Here is a 22,397-nt window from a genome sequence, read left to right on the forward strand (position 1 = left end):
TCAACATCTTAAGAAGCACAGTCATCCTATTAAATATTTAACAGTTCAACCTTTAGAAGTAGTAAATAAGCAGCCTGGTGAATCTCATTCAAAGTGGGTACGATCACGAAAAATAAATGAATTAAATTGGATTAAAAAATTACAGACAGTTAACCCTCTCGGTCTTAATGATAATATCATGGGAATTGGCAATATATCAAGAACCGATTCTGTTAACAATTTGGATATAATTTCTAAAACTGTTCGTAAAAATCGTTCTCATGGACGCAGAAAAAATCGCAATCAAAAAAAAATTCGGACCAACCATACAAATATTTCGGACCTAATTTCTATTTCACAAAACAACGGCGACATTATCTGTTAACCAAGCTTTGTTCTTTACCTATAAAAAAATATATTTTTTTTTAGAGGATTGCAACACAATTTCATATTACAGTCCTAAGTATAAAATTGTCCAAATTATAACGGCATATTGTTATTCTAAACTGTTTCCAAAAATTGATCGCCCTGAAGAGCATAAAAAACATTTTATTAAAATAAAGTATGTCAATAAAGGTTTTGGTTTTGTAAATATTGCCGGTATTTTTACCGCCCATTCTGTTAAAGACCAAATTCCTGGATATTTTGATAATACTAAAGTCCCCCTCATTTGTTATATTTACAAGAAATCTACCCGAAAATATGTGTTTAATTAAAGCCAATTGTGTAAAGATGTAAATATCACTGAAAATACACCTATGTCGTGTAATTGCAGTAATTCAGAATACACATATGGCCCAATTTACCATGTTATAACAGGAGACCTTAACATCGTTCGCGACTGAGAGTTAAAATCATTCCTCAGTAAAGGACCTAAATATCATCCCCCGTCAACTATTAACTGGAATGAGTGTCGTAATATCATCCACGACTCACTCCGTGCCTACTATTTGAAATGGGTAAAACGGGGAAAAGCTGACAAAAAATCTTTGGACTCTTTTTAATTCAGTAATGAAGATAGTTGATATTCGAATACAACATTTTAAAGAACATTTTACTCTTAACAAAAACTATAAAAACCCTATTTCGCGTATCAGAAATAAACTAACAGAACTAGCCAAGGAATTTTTTTTTGTCCCGGCTGATTAAGCTGTTTGACCTAAATTTTATATAGAGGTTCTGCAAAAGGAAATCACGAATTCACCAACATTCCAACTGACTTTATTTTCAGAATACGACATCTGTAACAAACAAAAACTTTTAGCTACTTCTTTACAAGCAGAACCAAACAGAATGAAAGTCCCAACTATGTACTGGCTTCCGAAGCTGCAAAAAGAATCTTACAAATATAGATTTATTTCATCTTCTAGCCATTGTTTAGCTACTAAATTGTCTGTTTTACTTACTAGTACACCTGGTACAATAAAAAAACTGATAATAAATTGTTCAAATAAGGCCTTTGACAATAGTGAAATTAATTACTTTTGGAGTGTCAAAAACTCGTTGGAAGTACTTGACAAATTGCACATATTGGTGATTTTGAATCTGTTCAAAGTTTTGATTTTTCTACCCTATATAAACTCTTTGCTTTATGTTCTTATTAGGAAAAAAATTCACATCCCTAATTAACTGGGCATTTAAAAAAGTCGGAATGCGAATACATATGTTCAAACTCTTTTAGATCTTTTTTAGTAGCAATAAACAAAAGAACTATGTCAATTGGACATGCTTTGATACTATTTATCCGCTTGATTTTTTACTTGATAACATTTGTGTTCGCTTTGGAGATTCCGTATATCGTCAAGTCATTGGAATTCCAATGAGGACTATATGTGCACCACTTATTGCGGACCTGTTTTTGTATTGTTATGAGTTACAATTAATGACTAAAATTAGCAAAGACCCATCAAAACAACATTTGATACAAAAATTTAACAATACTTTCAGATATTTGGATGATATATTGGCTCAATAATGTATACTAAAGAAATTTATCCTGCAGAACTTACTTTAAAAAAGGCTAATGATAACAATGACCTCTGCCCTTTCCTCGATCTTGATATCTATATCATAAACGGGACGCTTAATACAAAAATTTATGATAAAAGAGATGATTTTTCATTTCCTATTGTTAATTATCCATTTTTAGATGGTGACGTTCCCTTGTCACCATCTTATGGTGTTTATATATCTCAACTTGTACGATTCGCTCGTGTATGTAACAACGTATTAGATTTTAGCGAGAGAAATTTATGTATTACTGAAAAATATTACACCAGGGTTTTCGATATCACGAACTGGTCAAAACATTTACTAAATTGTATCACCGTTATAAGGAAATAATTCGTAAATATAACTCAACATGCAGACATCTTATACGTTCAGGTATTTCACATCCAATTGTTTATGGAAATATTCTTTATAAAGCACAAAAATGACAGTATTCTCCTCAGAAACTAACAAAACCTTTAAATAGACTTATTAAAAGGGGATATAGTTGCGATACTGTTGTCAGTTCATTAAAGATTGCATATTTTGGCTTTAACATTGATTCACTGATAGAGTCTTTGCATCGGAACTAAACACATTTATTTCTTAAAAAACAGTTGTTGGCATGACACGGGTTATGTTCTTCTCATATATTTTATGATAGTATGATACTAAACTCCTAACGGGAGGGATTGTACCTGATATTCATATGATAAGGACATAATCTTTTAATCAGTTTAATTGAGGTCTGGAGCTGGCATGTAAGGTAACTGCTAGTAGTCTGTTGTTATTTATGTATAATTGTCATTTTATTTATTTTCTTTTGTTACATCTTTTGACATCGGACTCGGACTTCTCTTGAACTGAATGTTAATGTGCGTATTGTTATTCTTTTACTTTTCTACATTGGCTAGAGGTATAGGGGAGGGTTAAGATCTCATAAATATGTTTAACCCCGCCGCAATTTTGCGCCTGTCCCAATTCAGGAGCCTCTGGCCTTTGTTAGTCTTGTATGATTTTAAATTTTAGTTTCTTGTGTATAATTCGGAGTTTAGTATGACGTCCATTATCACTCTACTATTATGCATATTTTAAGGGGCCAGCTGAAGGACACCTATGGGTGCGGGAATTTTCGCTACATTGAAGACCCATTGGTTGCCTTCGGCTGTTTTCTGCTCAATGGTCGGGTGGTTGTCGCTTTGACATATTCACCATTTCCTTTCTCAATTTTAGTAATCATATATATCCGAGGTTCTTAAATCCTGAGCGTTTCTGGTGCGATAAATCAACACAAGTCTATGGAAGCACTAAATCCATTTAATGTCCTCATCATTTTTCTATCACTTAGTGAATTGTTCTACTATTGTACAGATAATCGTTGGCGCTCATGTCGAAGGTACGCCAAGAAGAGCAATTCGCAAACACAAAATATATTAAGTGACGTTAATAAATTTAAACACGATGAAATAACTAACATTCCTACTCACTAGGGCAAAATATTCTACACGAATTTGTATTTTTTTTTGTTGTTTCTTCACTTCACCTTTATATGTAATAATAATTATAATAAATGATGTTAACTATACTCGAAAAGCTGAAATTTTAAAATTCAACTGGCATTTTGATTCTTTCTTTTAATAAGTCGCATATAACAGACTTCACAAAGTCAGTTTGCATACAGTGACATTAATATAAATGAAAAAATATATAAAAGACAAAGCTAGGTGTACAATGTATCAACATATTTTTACATTTATGCCGGCGTCACACACGCTTGGTGAAAGCTACAAATCGAGGAACTGTTTATGCAGCATAATTATTTTCATCCAGCTTTAGCGTGTGCCTAGCAAATACATGTACGCTACACGTACGTTATATATCAGATACGAACGCGTTAAGCGCGCTACATACAGATAGCTTGAGGCACATTTAGGGCACGTTGTATACGCTTCTTATATGCAAGAAGAAGAAGAAGAAGAAGAAGAAGAAGAAGAAGAAGAAGAAGAAGAAGAAGAAGAAGAAGAACGATTTAGAGTTATGTAATATCTACATGCGAATTGCAAAAAAAGATGAGATAAATAATTTCAAATCAAATGATCATATTGTTTTGGTTTTGATATGATAACAGTCTGATATAAAATTTGCTATAAAAGAACGTCCATGATACGACCGTTACGCGTCTCAAATACGTTTAAGAATTTTTTTTCTTTTCGTAACGTGCATTCCATCTACGTTAGACAAACGTCAAGAATACGCAATCAAACGTTTCTTAAACCCCCGATAAACGCTTAGGTATGCTTCTCGTACGCCCAATACGCGGTTAGAGCTCGTTGTAAACACAATACAGATAAAATTAACAGGTTGAATGCCTCCAAAATTACTAGCGTATCGGCAGCGTCCTTGATTTTTAACACACCCTGCGTATGTTGGAGCTATACACTGATATGTGACGCCGGTATAGAACTAAACAAAGAGATGTAAAGTTGTTAACTTCTGTGTTATTTTGTGAAGAGTTGTCTCATTGGCTATCATATTTCATCTTCTTTTAAGCTCACCTTGCCCGTCGTCGTCGTTTATTTCTCAAAAATCTTCTCCTCTGAAACTGCTGGGTCAAATTATTCCAAACTTGACCACAATCATCACTGGGGTATCTAGTTTAAAAAATATGTCCGGTGAACCGGCCTAACAATCAAGGTGGTCGTCATTGCTAAAAATAGAACATACAGATGGGTGCGGTTCTTACCTTGACAAAAAACTTGGGTCAGACTTGTTAACTACTTTCTAAGTTAACTTGATAATTTTTGATCAGTTTCGTCGTTGTTGGACCAGATCTACGGTCTGCTTTTTAGGACTGCAGCAGATCTAGCGCTTTAATTAAAATATGTAAACAACATTCGCATTGTATTTACACAGATATCAAATTTAATTATTTACTCGCTAGACTCTACTAGATATTATACAAAGTTTATCTTTCTTTTATTTGATATACATGTATTCTTATATAAACAAAAATGGCTATACAATCACATAGAGCTATTCATAAAGGAAATGAGAGCTTTTTTTTTTTTATTAGAAAGCGGATAGAAAGGTTATTCAACGCATCGGAAAAATATTATTATATCACGGGATAACAACAACATTGTCTACGTTGCGTCGTTTCCCGTTTTTCTACTGTCCCTTCCTAAATTCTACTTTATGTATAAATGTATACATGCACGCATATGTCATTGTTATTCAACTTGTTTCCATTGAATTAACTATTTTATTTTCCGCAGAACATTCTGAGAGAAATTGTACAGTGTCCGTAAGCATACGGTATGGTAAAACTATCAACAATCTCGTCAAATTTGTCAGATTTGTAGAGAGATTTTTTTGCCGATTTATTGATATATTGGACATCCCAGAATTGTTCGCAATGCGCACTTGAATGAAAAAGTTGCCACTTGACGTTGAACTACAAACAAAATTAATCAACCGACATAATAGATTTACAGTATAATATTCTCAGAAGAGAACCTCATATACTTTTATTAAATAGTACAAACCTATTCAGACATATTAGTGTTGGTACTTTGATGATGCGGCCTTAAATCCTGACATTCAATTTATGCGGATCGTTTTTTTTGTTGTTGCATTCATTGTTTTCCAATATTATTGATTACATTCACATTTATTTTCCTAAGAAAATGTATACAGAAGCCCCAGGAGAAGACATTAAGTACAGGTCCATGTAAGAATCAGGCAAACAGTGATAAGTCCATTTTGGCAAATTGATCAAATTTCTTATTCTAGATATGGATTTACCTTATAAGAACTTCAATATGAAATTTTTTTTTGAAAAAAAAAAATTTTGTGTTAAAAATATTCATTTTCAAATTTCCCCCTGATGGCCCCTAAAAATGAGCAAGGAAAACTACCAAAACGCACGTTTTTAAAGTAATTTATCTTGCTTTAATAATATATTTTTTGTTGCTTGTATATACTTTATATAGAGTTCATATGTATAGTGATATGAAAACAGATTGAAAATGGATTTCAAATATTTTCTTCCCTAGCAACCGTAACCATGGAAATGTGATCAAAATGAAGTTTAGAAAAATGCAAATTTCATCTAATTTCATTTTATTTTTTTAAGAAACAGCAACAGTATACACACTTTTGTTATATATTTCCTTTTAGAGAAGCCCTATAGAATAAATCGAAACAAAAAAAAGTTCGGAAATATTTGGCTGTTGTAGGTGGCAGCACCATCAAAATCGTCAATTTTTCAGTTTTTTTTTTAATCATTTATGATTTTTACGCCCCATGTTGATCAAATTTAGGTGAAATATTCACTTATATCATGCCAATACCTATACATATGATATACCAGGGTATAAAGGGGTAATATTTTGCATTTTGAGTGGAACAATATATAGCTTGTTTGTGTATGTTTGGGGAGGAGGGCGCTTGAACCTTTTCCAAGGGGAAAAATGTTATGATTTACATTAGTTATGAGCCAAAGTCCACAATAATTGTGTTGTTACCTTGCAAGAATCAACAGGGTCTGAATAGATATAAATGAAGGATTTGAATTCTTAGAAACAAATAGTTTTCTCAATATATTGATCCAAATATCACATGACACATAGTGTAGTAATTTTAGCAAACAATTACTATGTTTTGTGTCTCCCACATTGATTGTTTTTTTATTTCAGATGTGATAAACAGGTACTCCTGCAAAATATTTGTTCAGTGGTACAAGCAGTTAATAAAAAATAAACAGGTCACTGAAGTGTCCCCATTTTCTTCCTCAATATGTTAATATGCAAGAGTCAATGGTCTTGCATACAGAATTTTTCCCATTGGAACAGAACATATCTAGTGAACTAACATGTATTTTAAAAGTGAAACCACCCTTATTCACATATTGATAATATTGAACTTAAATTCAATGTTTACTACCAGAAAGAAAGTCAATTGGAGATAATGGAAGTAAAGAATAAAAAAAAAGATAGATAATAAGTTGACTGTTCAAATGTTTAATTTTCTAAAAACTGAATACTTATATGGTCATGATGGTACAAGCAAAATTATTTTAACATATATTCTAATAATACTTAGTTTTCATTGATCAAATATGTATCTTAACCTTCTATTGAAAAGAGTGATTGCTTAGCATGCTTAGTAAATGTTCTTTAATAATATGTGACAAATACTTTTATGAAAAAAGTAATAAGGAAATCTTGATATTCTCCTGTCTTTCTTTAAAGCCTATCTCATAGTTCATCTTCAGTCCCCTTTGTTGATGTTGGTTTATTTTTTTGGTTGTAAATACCACTTCATTGCACAACCTGGCCCAATCAGGTGTCAGGTTGTTTCCTGTAACAACTGTTAAAAATGCTTTCCTATATATATATATATATATATAGCTATCAAAAGATGGTTTTTAAGTCAATTTAAGGTAGCAAATCTAATGACACAGCCAACTTTTGAGCAAAAGAACAGCATTTAATCAGAACTTTCTGAGTGATGAGAGGATAATATGGTTGAGCCTTCACCATTTTCTGTTTTTATTTCTGGTCCTCCATGGAGATTTACTGCACCAACTGTTTTAGGTGTTTTGATTTTTCCAGTTACATTAACAGGTTAATAAAATCCTGATATTAACACACATTTTTCTGTTTTATTTTCCTGCCGTTTACCAAAGTCCATTTGGTCTATGGATTTATAAGGAATAAATTTTACTTTGCCGATGTTGTAGGCTTTCCTCAGTAGTATACCATCTTCTTCAACTCACAACTCATTAAAATCATTTATTCCATTAAACTTGTGTGTTATCAGTTTGTTTTATGAGGTGTCGTTAGTACATTCAGAGACTTCACATCCAGCAACACCTGTGAAAAAAATAGCAATGAGGGGAATAATAAACCGATTTAAAGATCATGTTTTCAACTTCAACAAAATGTGTGTACATTACTACATAGGTCAACATGATATTTTGAAGAAAAGAATAATTTTAAACTAGAGGCTCCAAGGAGCCGGTGTTGCTCCAATGATATTTTATTTACAATTGATGCATGGAATAATGCAACCGTAGTTATACTTTTGCTCTAGTTTCAGAGATACATGTATGGACCAGTCAAAAACTGCATTTTTTACGATGTTCTATTTTCAGCCATGTCTACCATGTTTTAGGCAGACAGGGTCACTGGACACATTTAAAAAAAAAAATACCCTGATGTTTATTTGGGGCCAAGTTTATTTAAATTTGTCTCAGTTGTTTCAGGAAAGACTTTTGTAAAAGAGTGCAAAAATTTACGAAAAATTGTAAAATTTGACTTAATGGGCAATATCTCCTTATGAAGTCAATTGACAATTTTGATCCTGTTCACTTATTTGTAGAGCTTACTTTGCTGAACATTATTGCTGTTTACAGTTTATCACTATCTGTAATAATATTCAAGATAATATAAACCAAAAAACAGCAAAATTTCCTTAAAATTACCAAATCAGGGGCAGCAACCTAACAACGGGTTGTCCAATTTATCTGAAAATTTCAGGGCAGATAGATCATGACCTAATAAATGATTTACCCTCCATGTCAGATTTGCTCTAAATGCTTTGGTTTTTGAGCTATAAGCCAAAAACTGCGTTTTACCCCTATGATCTAATTTTAGCCATGGTGGCCATATTGGTTGGTTGGCTGGGTCACAGAAGTTTGGTTTAATTTGGCCCAGTAGTTTCAGAGGAGAACATTTTTGTAAAAGTTAACGACAACGTACACAAAGTGATGGGACGGAAAAGCTCACTTGGCCCTTTAGGCCAGGTGAGCTAAAAAATAACCAAAAACAACAAAATTTCCTAAAAATTTCTAGTTCAGAGGAAGCAACCTAATAAGTTTGTCAGAATGATTTAAGGATACATATATATCTTAGCTTACCGAACATTTCTGCCTGTGTCAAATTTGCTTTTAATGCTTTAGTTTCAGAGATATAAGCCTAAATTTACATTTTACCCCTATTTTCCTATGGTGGCCATCTTGGTTGGTTAGCCGGGTCAATGGACACACTTTTTAAATTAATACCCAAATGATAATTGTGGCCAGGTTTAGTTAAATTTGGCTTATCAGTTTCAGTGGAGAAGATATTTGTAAAAATTAAAAGACAACGAAAACAGAAAAGTGATGAGAAAAGCTTTAGGGCCATGTGAGCTAAAAAAGTTAAAAAAAAGTTGCAGTGCATGATGTGCTGTTTGCACTATCATATCAAGGATTCGGTTTTAAGTTTGATATTGAGACAGATAGTACTACATGTATAAGGAAATCATGCACTAAATTTCAAACTATTCTGACTTTTTACTATGACCAAAACCCTTTACCCTGAAAAATAACTTTTTTAACGTAGATAGTTTTTTTAGGATATGGTCCTAATCTGGCATACAATTTGATTTATGTAAAAAATTGTGCAAGAAAAAAAAATAAAATCATAATTTCCTGTTGATATGCACACATCTGCATAGTATGTCCTTATTATCTACAAAGTTTCATTGCAGATCTGTTGTGTAGTTTTAGAGGAGTTGCAAAGACACTTTTGCAGAAGTACATTAGAGCAAATAATTTCAAAGGGGCGTAACTCATAGAAAAAAAATTGAATCTTAATTTCCTGTTGACACAAGGTTGATATGCACATCTACATAGTATGTCCTTATCATCTAAATGTATCATAAAATCATATTGAATATATATCAATATATGTTCTATGAATTAACTATATAATTATAGTATCACAATATATACTTGGGGGGGGGGGGGGGGGTTCTCGGGGTTGGAAGCCTTCTTTTTTTTGGCTGATCAATGCATTTGAATGAGGACATAAAGTGGACCCCCCTTTGTCCTGGGTTGGGAACCCCCTTTTTAAAATGGCTGGATCCACTCCTGATGTGAATGTGAGCCTCAGCCTGTGACTCAAGTCTAACATTTTGACATTATCATGTCAGATTTATTTGTGAAATGAAATTTACTTCTGAGAATCAGACTGTCTCTGAAATTGTGTATAGAACCAGATTTGCTTATTCTAACAGGGCACATTTAGTTCGCAGTGGGTTTGTGTTGTACTTATGTTTTCTGTATGAACAATGTACATTTTGTTAATTTACCTGTTCTAGAGTAAAGGGCAGATTTCATATCAGCTGCTGTTACAATGTTTTTTCCAACTTGCAACCCAACTTTTCATCTTTTTGCACATATTTGTTATCTTTGAATCACAATATGACTTTCTTGCATGGGCTTCAGACTAGCAATACCCCTGAATATTGATCCCTATAAAATATAAGATATTCATTACTCTGCAATTTAAAAAACAAAAAATAACTACAAAGTATTGTGTATAAGTTGTATTACATTAGATTAAGGCAAACTACAGAAAGAGGAAGAAAACTAAAAATTTAGCAATTTTACCATTTGTAAAGGGGCATAACTTTAGAAAGGCTTAAGTGACGCCCCCAAAATTCAAACTTGATTGTGTTTAGTGATAATATGCATTGTTTTAAAGTTTACTAACATTTGGTTAAGGCAAACTGAAGGTTATCTATAGTTGTTAATTTCTGTGTCATATTGGTCTCTTGTGGTTAGTTATCTCATTGGCAATCATACACATTTTCTTTTTTGTATAAATAGTTAGAGTACATTCATAAAGTGGTTGTGGTTTGTTTATGTGTTCCATATTTGTTTTTCGTTCCTTATTGGTTCATTTATCAGGCTGTTAGTTTTCTCTTTTGAATTGATTTACATCGCCATTTCGAGGCTTTTTATAGCTGACTGTGCGGTTTGGGCTTTGCTCATTGTTGAAGGCTGTACCGTGACCTTCAGTTGTTACTTTACGTGTCATTTGGTCCCTTGTGGAGAGTTGTCTTATTGGCAATCATACCACATCTTCTTTTTATGCAGGGGGCATAAAATAAGTTTACACATTTGTACACGTAAAATAATATCAAGCTTATAATAAAATGCACTCAAATTTCCTTTCGAAAAAGGGCAATAACCCTGCAAGTGTTGTCTGAATCATCAGAAAATTAATTGATAGATAGCTTTTGACATGGTGAACAATTTTACTACTTTAGTTTTCCCAAAACTATAATTATATTATTTTATAGATATAAATTAAATGATATCTCTAGGTTGTTTTTTTCCAAAGCAATGTCTCAAGAAACATATGTGCTTTAATTAATAAAAATAAAGATTATAGCTAATTTCCTAATGCATGTACAAAAGACTCTTTTACTTTGTTTGTATATTGTACAATAGAAATTTAGATAACATCCAATTGCTTTAAACTATTATATTTACAGGTTTTAGGTTGCCTATATTTATTGTTTGGAGATTTCAGTCTTAATTACAAAGCTTGGGTAAACGTTTCAAAATCAAAATTTTACTCTACAAGCATAAAGAAATTAGCTGTAAGATGAACATTAAACTACTGTCACTTTATAGGGAAAACATAAAAAAATCAATGAAGGATAATAAACTTAATTCAAATAGTTTAGGGTGGGGTAAACATTGCTGTTTTCTTGAATTGAAATGATTTTATACTTTCCTGTTACAATCAATTTTCCCCAAATTAAGTAAGAGGAGAAGAGGAGAATAAGGGGGTCAGTGAAAAAATATATATACTGCAGCTGTGCTATTTGAGCAGTCAAATTGCATTGACTGTATATTCATATGTCATATACAGTCCATGACCGTATATCACCTTGTTTATGACGTTGACAATGGGTTTCCGTAGAGTTTTATTTATGACGTCAATAAAACATACAAGTTCGCGGAAATTTAACGTCGTCCGCTTCAAATTAAGAAATGATGTTTTTTACCCAAAATACTTCATTTAGAACATTTTTAAGAGTTGCAGTATATAAAGAATAACCATACATTGTCTCGAAATATCAATTTGTTATTTGTACTCGGTTCGAAACAGGTAAAATGCTCGGCACAGCCTCGCTTTCTACCTGTTTCTAAGCCTTGTACAAATAACATTGATATTTCGAGACAATGTATGGTTATTCTCTATATATATATACATATATAAATAAGTTTTTTATCCTACATTGAACTTTTGATGTTGTCCATAATTCTGATATTGTTGTCTTCTGTTTTTACCTTATATTTACTAAGCCCAATTTTTTTTGTAATATACATTGTATGTTACCTGTTCTTTTATTTATTTCTTGTAAGCATAACCAGATACATGTATGTCCACAGTGGTAAATGTAGCATGCTGCATTATCTGATAGAAGATCTAACTTCTTACTTTAAGGAAGTTGATATTTATAGTCATTATAAAATTCTGAAGAAGTGAAGCCACACACAACCAATCCTGTTCACAGATTCTAAAACATGGGTGAAAATTCTATGCTGAAAAAGAAATGCACAAGACATTTTTATAGATGTTGATACTGAATTCATTCCAAATAAAAGACTACATGTACATTTATTTATATTCATTTCATCATGTTTATAAGAATCTATTCAATAAGAAGCTTAAATCAAGGATTTTTTTGATTGTTTATAGTCAGTGTGATACATGTAAGTACACTAGTAATTTTGGGGCCCTTTATAGTTTGTTGTTCGGTGTGAGCCAAGGCTCCGTGTTGAAGGACATACACTGACCTATAATGGTTTACTTTTTTAAATTGTTATTTGGATGGAGAGTTGTGTCATTGGCACTCACAACACATCTTCCTATATCTAAAGATTATATGTGGTATGATTGCAAATGAAGTTACTCAGGGTTCTCATTATCTGATTACAGATGTTTCAAATTTCCATGATTCCAAAACTCACAGACTACTGAGAGTTGCATGTATGAAATTTTCCACAAGAGAGCAAATCTCTTAGAGGTTAATTATAGGTCAGGGATAAATAAATAAGCTTTATTTAAAGTCAGCAAGGTATATAAACAAAGGATCTCAGAATCAAGGATTTTGTACCTAATTTTAATTTTGCTGATGTAACAATGTACAGTGTGCCCTTTAAATAACCAAATTGATATAGTTTCCCCAAAGCCAATTGCAACATTTCACAAACTTTTATTTCCAATTACATGGGCCCCTTCGCCTAAACTCAAGGAAAAATACTGAATAGGTAAAGGGTGGTTAGTAACGAGCAAAAGATTTACTGCATCTATATAGTCAGAAATAAATGACCCTGAAATACTGACTGTGATATTTTCCATATCCTGCTTCATATTTATCTTTTTAAAATTTATCAAAAAAATCTATACATGCTATACACTTATATCCAGAAATAATTACTTGCCTTTTATTGTTGTATTCAAAACATTGATAGAAAATTTAAGAATAAAATATAATGGACAGAACTAACCAATTCTAGAACATTTGGTGAATGAGCGAAACAACAAAAGGTTGAACAGGTTCATGGTCTTAACATCTCTAAAGTTCCACAATTTTTGTATAAATTATATATACATTTTATATATTATAATATAAAAATACAATTGCAAAGTAAACATGTTAAATCTTAAAAGGTTTCTTACCCATTGTGGAAATTTGCCCCAACCTAGTTTTGACTAGTTTTTTTAGCCTAAGAGGACTCAAAACATATGGTACTACATGTACTTTGTGGATGGATGCAGTTTCTATAGTTTGAAGTTAGTTTCAGGTTTGTGTTCACTCACAATGTGGTCATGTCTTTTTTTTTTCTTCAAGTTTTCTTTAGCTGGATAATTAGTTGTAAATCACTTTCTATACTGTTCCTAATGTTTCATAGGAGCTACTATTTGATTTTTATTAGGGGCTAGGATGATATTTAAAAAAGGCAGGACAGGAGTTTTGATTATAAAAAAAAATGCCAAAAATTAACTTAAAGGCAGGATGACAATTCAAGTAAAAAAAAATATAAACCAAGACCTGTCCATCATAGAGTGGGGAAAAAATGCAAGACAGAGATTACAACAACAAAAAAATGCAGGGTAAAATTGTTCATCCTACCCCCCCCCCCCCTTCCCTTTAAAAAAATAAATGGTAGCTCCCTTAACAGCTTGATGGATGGGTGCACTGCCTATTTAGCAATAAGACTCCAGTTAAGAAACCCTGTAACTGTAGTTAGTCCTGTGGAACAGGAAACCTAACAAAATATACCACAAATAAAAGATATTCTATTCTATTCTATACCAGGCATAAGGACATGCTGTAATGTGTATCATGGGTGTTATCACTTGTTCTATCTTTGTTTGTATTAATGGTATTACTTATTGTGCAAACAGAGTGTGGGGACAGAGGCAGTATATTGATTTACCTGAAAATACCACATCTCAGTGCTATCAACTCTCCTTCATTGGTATTGTCCACGGCTGGTTCGTGTAGTCTGGCAACCTCCACGCAGTCCCAGATCTGTCAATGCCGCGGCGTTATGTCTTATAACATTCAGCGAGCTTTCGTACACTTTTATCCTGATTACATAAAGGATTAAACCCCACATAAATGGGTTAAAACAGACTTATACTGCCATTTATGTCCGGCGAGACCATCTCGTCTGCCATTTGTTATTGTTGTTGTGCAGATTACGCCCCTTTTTTTTAAAAGAGGTAACCAAGCAAGGGAGATAAACAATACAGCCAATGACGCGTTTCGATGATTTTACTTTAGTGAATAACATTTTTCAAATAAAAATTTCCAAACTTTTTATTCATTGAAAGAGAAGATATGTATCAAAAGATTTTAAATATAAAAAAAATTGTGTGCTAGGCATCTGCTGTTAACAGAAAATCAATATCGAAGTTGACCTACTTTCAATGCATTACACTGTTATAGATGTGGACGGCGAATGCATTCAATCTATTTTTTTCTAGACAAATGTGGCATACATCGATGTAATACTATTGTTTTGTCTCTTTTATTAATGGATAACAACGTTCCCAAAATTTCACCATATTCCGTGTATATGGACTTATCACTTTTTATTTGATTTGCCTGATTCTTACACGGACCTGTACTTAAGACGCTCGGTACAATACTATTCGGGTATATAGATTTCAAATAAAAGTGCACAATGACATATGGTAGATTTTGGTCAAATAATGTTGTTATACAAGTCAGTATTAAGTATTAATACTACTGAAATTTTGTTAAGTATCAATATTTTGAATAAATGAAGGACATGCTGGCATCCTACATTTATTGCAACCAATTTTGTTATTGTATTGCAATATTGCTGTCCATTGTCTTATACATTGAATCCTGACATACAACATATGGCTGATATCACTAGAAGCCCGATTTCAGTCTGAAACGGCCATTTTGGTCTGATCACATCTTGATTGACTGGATTTACCGCTAGAGAAATTCGTCCAGATATTTCAGATCGTTTAGTCGCCGTTCAGATCGATAGCCTCATCAGGTAAATCAGTTCGTTAAGGCGTATCAAGACGGAAAAGACTGAATCGTCTAGCGGGTTGTTTAGACCCGTTAAGACCGTGTCAGACCAAAACAGACCATTGATACAAAATTACGTTCAACATGTTCAGACCCTGTTTAGATCCGTTTAGTATACCGGTTTGATAACACTAGTTGCGTCCCTTCTACTCGATAATGCATTTTAGATTAATTTGTATATATGTTTTTTTTTTATATTAGGATTTGTTTGAAATATTATTTTGATTAATTACAAAGAAAAATTAAATCTTCTGTTGATTCTTTATTTCTTTTCTTGTTTTGTCGAGGAACTAATAAATTATTCGTCTATATATGTTGTTTATTTTTTAATAAATGTTAGTTTATATAAATGTATATTGGTAATTAAATGCAAGGACGTATGTTAATTGTATACACACCAGAATGTATGCCATAAACCTTAAAATGTTGTGAACACCGGTGAAAATGTTTTTCGTATTTGAAGATTAGTAACGGAAAATCCTAAACGTAACCTAAAAAAGTTAAGGATCCACAGAAATGCACCGGAGGCAAATTAACACATGCATATTTTGGTTTTATGTATGACATTTGCTTTAATTCGTTTTCTGTTGATATATGTCCTAGTTAACCGTTAAAGCTGTTGCTTTTTGTTTGCATGTGTATTAATTTAGTGAGATTTACTCTATTTAAGTTGGAAAAAAATATTCCCGACATCCGGAAATTCGAAAAAAGACTTCTCGGATCCCGAAACCTGATCATCATACTGCATTCATTCAGTCTCTGTCGGGACAGTGTTAAAGTATCACCGTATAATATGCATTTTCTAATCCATATGATAGGTATACTGTACTTAGTATACATATGGCGTTAACTTAAACAAAATCTATTTTAGTTAAAATGGTTGAGTTCGATGGCACGTGCTAGTAATCAACCGGGTCAACAGGTAACAAAATCAATGATCCGTAACGTAAGAAAGTACATGCCTATTATATATTACAATTACTCTCATCATCATTCTTAATAGAAAGGTGCCGTAGGGCTAAACGTTAATAAAGAATTAATGAATTTGTGTATACACGTATTAGTGATGTCTGATCGTCAGTTTTTAATATACATGCTTATGTTTTTAAGATTTTAAATTGAGCAAAAAAACATGAACTGTTCGGAAGTTTGTTAAGTATTCAAAAGAAACATTTCGCTTCTCTACTTATATAGTATACAGAGTATTCCTTTAAATTATGTCAGTTAAATAAAGTAGTGTGTATTTGTATTCTATTTATTTTGCTAATTGTATCATTATAATATTCATTTTGTATTTCACTACTATATATACTTTAAGTTGTAGTGTGATTGATTGTTGGTTGTTAAAAGTCCAGTGGCAAATATTTCATGCATTTTCAGGACCAGCTGTAAGTTGAAGACATATATGGAACTCACTGGTGTAGTTTTCACGTGTTGTAATAGATAAAAGAATAATTAATTTCTAAAATATCGAAACATAAAGGAGGCAAGGCGCATGGAATACCCGCACTTATCAGTTCTTTTCTCTGTTTTGTCTTAAAAAAATAATGTTTTTTTTTTTTTTTTTTATATGTTTATATAATTCACGATAACTGCGGTGTATACGTGCTGTCAGACGAAAGATAAATATGTGCCCTTTAAATGTCTTTTTTACCATGGATCGCTTGCTTTCGTCGTATTGAATGGAAGCTGCGCTCAAAGTACTAATTCTTTGGCGTATAACGACCAACCATGATGTGAACAATCTTCTAAAGATTAATTTTGAAATGTCTGACATTGTAAAGTTCGTCTACAGTAAAACTTGTAAAATGCATTTTTTTTGTACAAAAAACACTTCATTTTGTTATAAAAGTTTTAGTTCGAAAAAACCTTTTTTTTCATACATTTTTTGTTCGATTTAAAGCCAACGTTTCAATATTATTTTACAAATATTTTATCATATTCCATCCAAAATAAGAGACTAATTTTTCATGTTTTAAAAAATTAAGGTGTTGCAATACTTTTTTCCATGTGTATATATGTTTCTGCATGGGTGATTTGTACAGTTATATAAATACAGATTTAATGTTTTTACAAAATGCATTCATTTACACGTAATGAACGAATTTGGTAATTGTCATTGTTTGTCGGGAATACACGTACTTGTAATAATTATCCATTCATTTGACTGTTTTCCCCGAGGGCTAATCATAACCTATGCCATATGGCATGGAGAGATTAATAGAATAGTTTGAAAGGGTTTAAGCTATTATTTCGGGCGATATCTATTTGTGCCAAAAAGTAACTCATTTGCGCCACAACTTAATTGCGCCAATACTTCTTTGGCGCCACTTAATTTTCAAAACTATAGGTATCATTTGCGCCAATAAAATAATCATCTAATTGCGCCAATTTTTTTTTATTTATATAAAATAACTAAATGATTGACTTCCCTCCTTCTTTATCCGGGCTCGGGATCGGCAGTTTACCGACTGGCGGAGTTAAAGTCATTTTAATAACAAAAAGTATGCTGAATTAAAACGTTCACTTGTATAAATATACACAGTTACACCTTAAAATGTCTCTGTACATCATTGAACTAAAGGCTGGTATTTGTAGTTGAGAATAGACACATATATAATGTCCTATCTTGAAGCCATGCATGTATAGTATAAAGTTGTTTGAAATATTTTGGACAAATTTTATAGATACCAGCAAAAACTTCCTCTGAAATTGTACACAGAAATTTTAAATTTTAAATTAGCTTTGCATCCTAATAAAATGATCCCGCTTTCTGGATCGTTACACAATACAAAGTCATCATCTTTGTTTGTAACAACACCAATAGCATCCACTATTCAGTGAAATTCGGCTGGAATTTAAGTTGAGCCGGTGAAGTTTTCTTCTCTCTATATACATTTACTGACGCACATATTTTAAATCTTTCTTTTCATAGTTTTCTTCTTCAATTTTGAAGAGCTCTGGATTTATTATTTTTTTAAGGTAGCTCTGACAACATACCATTTGCTTTTCTTTTGCTATAGGTAAAAAAATATTTACAGGTAAATATGGCGCAATTTTATTTAATTAATTGGTAAAAAATAAAGGTTCCGTCGTCAGCATTCACGCCGACTAATTCAGCATTTAGGTTCAGTCTGTGGTTAAAGTTTTGTTTTACATCAAAATCGTTGTCAAACATAATGGAATTTCGGGAAATTGGGACATTGGCTTCTTTATGTCCAAAACACAGTATCCAGGGGAAAATTTTGCATATATTTATTTTCATTTTTCCGTATTTTACTACTAGATGGACTTCGTTTTTCCTGAACAGTTAATTTCATGTTTTGTCTGAGGTTAAAGATTTTTGTGCAGCCATCAATAACCGGTTTGTTTAACCGTACAGTTGCAAGTTAAATGCATATATCCATGCAGGTCAAGATCATGATAATGATAAATGAATGTTGAAACTATTTTGTTCTACATGGCGCTGGACTTTCACTCGTTTGTTCAAAATGCAACAGTCAGACTGAGAGCATGTATATATCTTATAAGTGGGTGTGGCTTTTTTCCACCTATTTTCAAACTTGAAAGGAGACCTCTTTCAGCGACACGAGTCTAGAACATGTACATGTGGCAGTTGCAAGTAATAGCTATATAAATATAAAAGAGAAGATGTGGTATGATTGCGAATGAGACAACTGTCCAAAAGAAACCAAAATTACACAGACATTAACAACTATATGTCACCGTACGGCCGTCAACAATGAGCAAAGCCCATACCGCATAGTCCGCTATAAAATGCATTTCAAAGATACTATAATTAGAATGAAAGGTTATAGAGTATATTAAACGTACTTACAAAATATGTCATCTTGTAGAATGTGATTTCACAAATATATTATTTTCAAATTCGCAGTCCAAGTCAACGTAAAATTAGTTACACACATTTTTCATGCTATAAATCCATTTCAACAATATCATTTCAAACACACACTAGCTTGCCTTTTCATTAATTTAAATAATACAAATTCAGCTAAATTTTGTTTATTCCCATCAACAGAGAAATCTCACACTTATCCTAGACGTTAATAATACTCATGCACTTCAATGTTATTAAACAATTTATTGATACGGATGACAACGCTTTAAAAATACGGTTACATCAGGGTGTAAAAAAAGTGAATTGTTTTAATTTGAATTCAAAGATAGATTAAACGGTGTCTTTAATAGTGAAATGTACTATTTTTTGAAGACTCGCCTAAATGTATGTTGCATAGATGTATTTGACCCCAACAATTTTATTAAGATCATGCTGTAAATTATATTTATAAAACCATTCATTTGTAAATATCGCATATATCTGCTCACTGTTTGAATATAGAAACTTGTCGATTTTATAATATTGAGACATATCCGAGATTTTGTATTATGTGTGATAAACAAGTAATTGAAGATGAATATCATTTTATTTTAGTATGTGAAAAGTAATGAACTTCGAAAGAAATTTATCAAACCATATTGTTGGAGGAAACCGTTGAGTCATAAACTTATAAGACGATCAATGCATTTGAACGGGGACATATAGTTGGAACTCGCCCCTTTTTTGTGTGTGATCGGTTGGGACCCCAATACAGGCTCATAGTATTTTGAAGCATTTTTGAAGTAATCAAATATAATAAACCAGAGACATATATAACTTGTAATTTATGTCTCTAAATGGACGAATGAAATTTTTACGAAAAGAAAGAAAAAGCAAGTCTATCCGAAAGGTGATTGTCTATTTGATATTTAAAAGGAAAATGTATAACTATAGTGTGTTCATTGTAAACTTAAACCATAATGCATAGAATTGTCTCTGCATGTTTATAACAGTCACAAGTCACTTCTAGAATTAAAGGTCAGCGATCGATTAAAAATTCGTGCAATTATATTTTGTCAAAATTTTCCAGAACACGTTTAATTTAATATCAGAGCCATATAATACATGTTTTATATCTTTGACTATTATGCTAGTAGACTAGTATAGTTTTCTCAGGTTATATTCTCCGTTGATATGTATCTTTCCTTTAAAGTCTTGTTTTTTTTTCTCTAACACTTTAGAATAGTATATACGGGACAACTTCCGAAAATAATCTTTCAAAATGCAAATTTAAAACTTGTATGTCAAATAATTTGACCACATGACAAAAAATTCTACAATAAACATTGGTCACGCTCGACAGATTTCGATATGAGACAGTCACACGTGCCGTTACAATAGCCAGTGTACACGCATCAGCGCACACATGTATGTCAAATAGGTCTGATTGGAGGAATGTTTCCGAAAACACGCCTACCTCAAACTAATACACAATCAAACGCCTTTACCAGAAACATAAATAATACTTGGCGATTTGGTTGCGTATTATATTCTTTTATTATTTTATTATTTACTTAATCTTAAATTTTTTACTTTTTTTATTCATTTATTTATCCAAAAATTTTTAAATTTTTGTTTTTATTAAACTTTTTTGTCATTCAAAATTATTTAAATTACCACATGGTAAACATATTAAATTATTTAAGTCCAAAAAGGCGCAAGCCAGGGCCGACCGTGCAAGGGCTGTATAGCCAGTCAAGGTCGTTAAAAACTTCCATTTGTTGGTTGCGTATTCAACATTTGAAAAAGTTTATAACACTCTTTAATTCGAGCTAAGAAGCAAAGAATATGCCCAAAATGCAAGTTTCCCAATAAATTTCAGCTATCTAGTAATGAAAATAAATAAATAAAAAAAATACAAATTAAAATTTTTTCTAGTTATATAACTATAAGTCTTTTATCTGGCAAGAACAGCCCAATTTAGCGGACAAGCAGTCAAGTTATTCTTTTTGCTGTTTCTGAATATATCAAGAAAGAAAATAAATCCCGATATTAATTTGAAACTTTGTTACTGAATACTTTTCCAAGAAAATATTCACATCTCTTGGTAACATGCATGTCGGAACAGAAAATTCTCTTGGGACGTCCAGTAGCATATATATAACGTGCATGTTGGAACAGAAAATTTGGCATACAGTACTTCAGAACGATGTTCACATTATAATACATTATACCCAACAATTGTGATGACGAATTCCTTCCTTTGTTCGAGAACAATTTTATTTAAATAGAAATCTGTGATTTTACTTTGTCCATTACTTCGACGAACCAGAGCAGGTTAAATATCGACCTGTTTTTAATTCAAATTGGTTCTCTTCTTCTTCTTTTGGTATACAATAGTCCATCGACATCCAATGATAACATGCTCAGTGGCGGATCCAGGATTTTTCGTAAGTGATGGCCCACTGACTGACCTAAGAGAGGGACCGCTCCAGTCACGGTTCAGTGATTCCCTATATAAGCAACCAATTTTTTTCCAAAAAGGGAGGGGGCAAATTGCATGTTTATTTATGTTTAATTGTCATTTTGCTTATTTTCTTTGGTTACATCTTCTGACATCAGACTCGGACTTTTCTTGAATTGAATGAATTTTAAATGTACGTATTGTTATGCGTTTACTTTACTACATTGGCTAGAGGTATAGGGGGAGGGTTGAGATCTCATAAACATGTTTAACCCCGCCGCATTTTTTGCGCCTGTCCCAAGTCAGAAGCCTCTGGTCTTTGTTAGTCTTGTATTATTAAATTTTAGTTTCTTGTGTACAATTTGGAAATAAGTATGGTGTTCATTATCACTGAACTTGTATATATTTGTTTAGGGGCCAGCTAAAGGACACCTCCAGGAGCGGGAATTTCTCGTTACATTGCATTGAAGACCTGTTGGTGACCTTCCGCTTCCTCTTCGATACATTCCCCATTTCCATTCTCAATTTTATTTCTTTCTTATGTTCAATGTAAAAATGTATATAATTTTAAATTGCAACTATCTATAGTTCCGTAACTTTCTATCAAGGCGTATAAAAGAATGGTCGTTAAGTGCGTATATATATTATATTTTTGTTAAATCAATTTTTCTTGTATGTTTCAAACTGGCCTTTACTTTTGAC

Source organism: Mytilus trossulus, chromosome 11, assembly GCF_036588685.1.
Source record: "Mytilus trossulus isolate FHL-02 chromosome 11, PNRI_Mtr1.1.1.hap1, whole genome shotgun sequence".
Lineage (NCBI taxonomy): Eukaryota > Metazoa > Mollusca > Bivalvia > Mytilida > Mytilidae > Mytilus > Mytilus trossulus.